The following is a 7,383-nucleotide window of genomic DNA, read 5'->3' on the forward strand; positions in this document are numbered from 1 at the left end:
GGCAGCTGGAGCGAACGTGTCAGACAATTAAAGTGTGAAGAGCTGTGTGTGGGAAGAATGGGCTTTCATCATACGCCATCTTCTCATGTGTTTGATGCTTGTTTAAAATGAAACTACTTGAGCTCTGTTTTAAATGGCGAGTGTTGGACCCCCGCAGCAAAGGTATAGGAAGTGTGGGGTTTGAAGTGTCTTCATTTTATCTGCAGCCTCCAGGTGTGTGCATTTCTGTCTCAACCTTTCCCATACAGGGGTGAAAAAAAGAAAAAGCGCTCTAAGTCCTTGTTTCCATGGGGATATTAAAAAGGGAGCAAGTCTCGGTGTTAAAGAGGAAGTCTCCTTCATTGCTTAATCACACACACACACACACACACACACACACACACACACACACACACACACACACACACACACACACACACACACACACACACACACACACACACACACACACACACACACACACACACACACACACACACACACACACACACACACACACACACACACACACACACACACACACACACACACACACACACACACACACACACACACACACACACACACACACACACACACACACACACACACACGAGATTCTGGTAATCGAATATTCTAAAAAGCTTTTAATCAAATGTCTTTTTTTTCTATTAATAGCAACATAATTAGTACATTGATTGGATTGGAATCCGCAAAACATAAATAAGACACCTCCAAATTAGACACCCCGACATATTTGTCTCTCTTGTTTTGTATTATTTATTTATTTATAAAGTAACATTAAAATGGGAAAGAACGTTAAAGTCAACGTCCTTTTTTAACATGTGTTTAGTTAGAAGCTGATCTCTGCAACACAAAGGATGGAGGTCTATGCCACAATGTCAAAACTGTAACCTCTAAAACATATTTTTTTAAATGTTGCTAACTAGAATTATAAGCATTTTGTTACATATATGTATATTCTGAGGTTTTTTTCTTTATCTTTTTTAAATCATTCATCGTGTTTTTAACACTAACTAACACAAACATTTTTAATGGCAGAGGTATCTGAAATTCCCTCTTTAAAAAAAAATACAAATGTTTGACTATTATGACAACAATACAACAATAAGTTGGAATAATTAAATAAGTGTTTTATGTTATATTATTATAATAATAATAATAATCAGATTGCTGTTCTGGAAATGGATGCAAATAGACACGTTTTTAATAATAACGGGTAAACCTAATTTGCATATTTAAACAATATCAGAACACCTTTAATGAATAAGGTGTCCGACATTTAGGAATCAACAGGAGTTTTATAGTGATATCTATTCTAACAGTTTTATTAATGCCTGGATGAGTTGAACAGGTGTGTGTGTGTGTGTGTGTGTGTGTGTGTGTGTGTGTGTGTGTGTGTGTGTGTGTGTGTGTGTGTGTGTGTGTGTGTGTGTGACAGCGCTGCAGAGAGACTTCCTGCGAACCACTTTGTGTCAGATTGATTGGCAGTTTAAATGAGCGGCAGGATGCAATAATTTGAATATCACAGCTACAGCGCTCCTTTGATCTCCCGTGGCTAATTAGGGTCAATACAGCCCCCACACACACACACACACACACACACACACACACACACACACACACACACACACACACACACACACACACACACACACACACACACACACACACACACACACACACACACACACACACACACACACACACACACACACACACACACACACACACACACACACACACACACACACACACACACACACACACACACACACACACACACACACACACACACACACACACACACACACACACACACACACACACACACACACACACACACACACACACACACACACACACACACACACACACACACACACACACACCCTGATGGCTGAGATATGGATGGATGCCTGCTTGACATCTTAGGGAAAAACACAATCCAATATGTTACGCCACATGGTGCTTTTGTAGCGTTTCTATTCCATTCATTGCCAAGTCTGTGGTCACAGTGGAGAGGAAACAGAGGCAGAGAGGAAAGAAAATAATTGTGTGGTGTTGGCTTTTACAAATACTGGCACAATTAACCCAATTGCACACACAACCCTCGATAAAAAATGCGTAACAAGAATAGAAGCCTAAATGTTAAAGAGTGGTGCAGTGATGACGTATTTTATACCCGACAGTTAGCATAGCAAGGTTTCCATCGACCAATGGGATTTCCCCATTGGATTTCAGTATAATACAGAAATTAGTTTTGTGGCAAACCCACGTTTATGTGATATGATGATACGTTATGTTCAGCAGGATAATCTCCACATATTAACACCACTTTCTGTGTGATTTTCCAAAAACGTAAATGCACTGTAGAAGAAAAGAGCTAACGTAATCCAATAAACAAACGACATAACGGTTACATGGCTGACCGTCAACAACGCTAAGCTAAAGGTGGCTAATGTTCGGCATGATGATGTTTAGAAGTCTCAACAAATGTGAAAATCTTTCAAGCTTGTGCTAACCACTTATTTCAGTTGTCTAGCCAAAAACAATGACAAAAACCCATTGACTTTTCAACGAGGGAACAGGAAGTGGTATAATGCTGACTCGTTTCCTGGTTTTAAGACTCGTTACTGCACCACTCAATCGTGAGGCTATGTCAAGAGCACGCTGCTGGTATAATGGCAAACATCAACATTGCAGTTTGTTTGCAATCTAAAAACGGATCTAAATGGAAAGTGAGGATTGGATTTTGAATTGGCACGAAAAAGGACTTCAAATGGATGCTTATGTCTAACGGTGTCTGCTCGATGTGTAGTTAGGCCTCTGTTTGATAAAGTATGGGCCATAACCGCTTTAAAAAGGTAATCGTAATGTTGTGGGGTTTTTTGTAACTTGGCAAGTAATGCAAGTCAAAAATAAAACTCTGAGGAGCTTTAACTGAGGCAGGGATAAAACAATATTGTGGTTGTTAGATGAGAAATTAGATTAATGGGAATGGCAGCATATGGAGCTTTTCCTGCAAACCAACTGCCAGTGTGTTTTGGACCAAAGCCAGTCAACACAACCAAGATAAGAAAATCTCACGTGCTGTGCTATAAAAGCTTTGTGATTTAATGTACAACTGTGTGTCAGAGGCATACTTGCCAACCCTCCCGATTTTCGCGGGAGACTCCCGATTTCATTCCCCTCTCCCGGTTTCCTCCCGGGGTCCTATTTCTCCCGATTTCTGACTAAATCAGATTTACTCAGGACGGTTTCCACTCGGACTTTAATACAGCTACACCATTGTTTGGTTTCCATGGTAACACGTCTCTTTAGTAGCGCGCGCAACTGAAAGGCCGCGGTGGTTTTGAAATGCTCCCGATTTCTGAGGTCTCAGGGTTCTGGATTTAAAGGCAAGATGTTGTTGAACTGCGATAAATAAACTCATGATAGCGCTGGTGAGTCAAAGTATCTCATGTGATTACTCTAGTAGCAACGCTTAGCAGTTTATTTATTCCACTAATACATAATGAGTGAACAAGGGGATTTTAATGTGGTTACTAAGGCAGTCATTCCGGGCGTTCCCTTAAGACAAACACTCATAAAACACACACTTTGTTGCTGCATCTCATGTGTGTATTGTGTGTATTTGAAGCCTTAGGGGATGCTAATTAGTTCATCGCGCTCACTGATCTGAGACTGATTGACTTTTTGTCTGTTCGTCAATTTGAGGCAGCTGCTCTTGTTTTTTATTTAATGAAATGAAAGGATCTAATTATATGATAAGATGAAGAAAAGTTACATTTACTCAAACGAGCCGTCTATTTAATACGATTTGAATGCACAGTTATGCATGTGTACAACGCTTCCTTATCTCAAGGTGATCATTATTAGTGGGTATTATGGCATTTACTCATGTACTGTATTTAAGTACAATGATGAGGTACTTTTCTCATTCCACTTTCTACTTCTACTCCACGATCATAAACATACACATTTACAAGATAGCTTTTCCAGGACCATTTTATCCAGGCATGTTGTGATTATATCTTTGCAAAAAATGTCCGATGATCTCTAAACAGCCAAGGTTGTTTTGTGCATAACGTGGTGAGAGCGTGACATAATCGGTCACATGAGGCGGAGGAGAGGTTGATAGAAGGACACATGAACAAGAAAGGCTTAGAGAGGAATGTAAACATCAGTCTCTCTTTGAGCGTCCTACACTCCCTTTCTTCATCACGTCCTCCATTCCTGTCCGTCTGCCTTGTTCCCTCTTCTCTGACCTCCAGCAGCAGACAGTGAGGCAGACAGATGGACTCGGGGGGGTTTACAATTACAAATCCAGCTGCTTCTCTGTGTCAGGCAGCCCATTAGCAGCATCACTTTACAGAACTATATATTCAACTCCATATTCTCAAACTCTTTATTCACAGGAGGTAGAGGCTTCCATTGACTCGAGTGTTTATAATCTGATGTAGGGCTGAACGATATATTGTGTCATGGCGATAACCGCGATATGTGCGATATTCACATCGCAGGGACGTTTTATAATTTATATATATATATTTTTTCTTTTTTTAGGCCGTGCAATATTAAGTAGGTAAATTAACTCAAACACTTCATGTTAAAATTATTTTGCTGCTTGCTACAAAAGGAAAACTTGTGCGGCTCTCATGTCAGGGGTACTTGAGTGAGTGACATGCAGGCTCTGCATGCACAGCAAACCACCAATCACAATCATTCTTGATCAGATCACAGCAGGCCCCGCCCCGCTAGTTTGCAGACCATCAAAACACCATTAAAAAATGTGCGAGGCAGAGGAGGACAATACCGGCGAGAATGAAGATTTACTTCCAAAAAGAAAAGCAACATCTGCCATCTGGAACTATTTTGGATACAAAAAGGTTCTTCTCTTCTTCACAGATGAACCCCCTTATTTGAGGGGAAGCAACATGCATTATCATGACATGTTAGATCATGACTTAAGGTATGATGAGTCAACCAGTTAAGATCCAGACGTCCGTGACTAAAATCCTTCATCCGGTTAAATATAGTTAAAAAAAAAACGCAATATATATCGCAGGGGAAAAAAATATATATCGCAATGTCAGTTTTTTTCAATATCGTGCAGCCCTAATTTGATGAAAACACTACATTGTTGTCTTAAAGAGGACATATTATGCTCATTTCCAGGTTCATATTAGTACTTTGTGCATCTACAGCAGGGGTGTCAAACTCAAATACATAGTGGGCCAAAATAAAAAAATGGGTACTAGTGGAGGGCCGGACTGGTTCAATGTTTATTGCAGAACGTATTGAAATGAACTTATTGCACATATAAAGCTTAAATGATTGCCTATAAAAACAACATTAAACATTAAATAATCAGTTCATTCATTTCTTATGGCTCTATCTGCAGCTTTTCCAGAGTCATTTCTTATGATTACATTTTCCCACAGGCCAACAACAGCTTCAACAAAACTATTTCCCTCAAAGAGAAACCAAACATGCCCTGTTGTCGTGAGAGAGAAAGTGCAGAAGGAAACATCCATTAAACTCAGTATGCTGCTCTGTGATGCTAGTTCAAGCAGATACTTGGCATCTCATCTTGGGTGCAAGGTCATCAATGTTTGGGCTCAGGCTCTGAGCTGAGGAGACCCTCAGGATGGAGTGAAGGTGTGCGTGCAATATACCGGCGGGCCAGATCTAATCGTGATTAGAAATGATCCTGTGGGCCGAAATTAAATCCACCACGGGCCTGACTTGGCCCCCGGGCCTTGAGTTTGACACATGTGCTCTACAGTGACATGTTTCCATGCTTTAATGTGGAGGGTAGCCTTTGTAGACCATTTGCAATCACAAGAACCTATAACACACTCTTTCCACCCTCTCAGATTATAATCTTGTGTTCTTTACTAGTCACAACATTCCTTATGGCATCAAAGACATTTCACTTAAATGAACCCCAACACATTCATACATTTCTATGTCTACAGGCAAGGGGAACAGTGACCTTTCATCTCACATGATGCTCTTCTCTCCTCCTAACAATTTGTCCTTTGCAATAAATATAAATCCAAGCTTTATTTCCCGACTTCAAAGCCATTCACATGATTGCAAAGTGTAGGATGGAAGTGTTACCCATCCTGGTGCACATGTATTGACTCGCTTTGTGATTCCATCGCTTTGTGGTGTCTTCACGGTAATACATTAGAAAGCACTTGAAAACCTAATTCTGGATGCATTCAGTTCCTTTGCATTATCTACCCCTACTCATCCAGCCATTCCCTTTGAAGCATGCTTATCTGCGTGGCTAAGCTTCAGTTGAGGTACAATTCACAGCCTCAAATACCCTGGTTAATCTGAGAGGGTCTGCCACAGATACAGAAGAAACGAAGGCTTTTGTATTTGGTATTGAGAACCTGAATGATATTGGTTTATTATTAGACACAAGCTGTTCATTGGCACAGAGATCAGACACAAGGAAGAAGAGCATTAAGGACTGTGCTTTATTCACATATGGTTTACTACATCGGATAATCGGAGTGTACAGATCGGAGGACATTTATCGAAGGGTATATTTTGGGATATATTTATTTGTTTATTTGCCTCAATATCAGCAGCATTACTGAGATGGATCTTCATGACATGTGTGGAAGGGATGTAGCATGGACCACGGAAGAACCCATTAAATCTGGATCCAATTTGAAATGGCAGATACACACATCTTGTGATTGCTCATTATTCTGAAACCCCTGTAGTCCGACTGAAAGCAGATGGAAAATACAAATAGCAATTTTGGGGGAAAATACACACAATTATATTTGGTTTTCTACTTTGGTGAAGGCATGACACCCCAGAGTACTCTTTGCCTTCCTTAGTTGGTTACGTTTTGGAATGAGGACTAAGAAAGTCAATCAGAGGCAGAGAAGCCTTTCCTGTCATTTTGAATAATAATTTGCCATTTTGGGATTTTCTTTCAGTTTAATTTATTTTACTTTTACAGCGTTCATACACTTTTTCACCAATGATTTTCAATGACCTAATTTTCCATGACCCAAAAAAATGACTCTCAGCAGTACCACTGAAAATGGTTTATTTTAACATGGAACAGGAAAATAAGGTCTGAAACATGTTGTGCGTAAACAAATCAAATAGGCTTACTAGCTTCTACACGCTAAAGCAACTCAAATCTCTCACCAGCAAAATACCTCGAGAGTTAAATGCCATTTTACGTTTCATTACTATACGATACAGTAGGCGTGTAACGGTTCACAGAAGTCACGTTTCGGTACGTACCTCGGTTTGGAGGTCACGTTTCGGTACGTACCTCGGTTTGGAGGTCACGGTTCGGTACAGCAAGAAAAAGCAAAACAAACTCCCAAATGCATAATT

This window comes from Notothenia rossii (assembly GCF_949606895.1).
Source record: "Notothenia rossii genome assembly, chromosome: 5".
Lineage (NCBI taxonomy): Eukaryota > Metazoa > Chordata > Actinopteri > Perciformes > Nototheniidae > Notothenia > Notothenia rossii.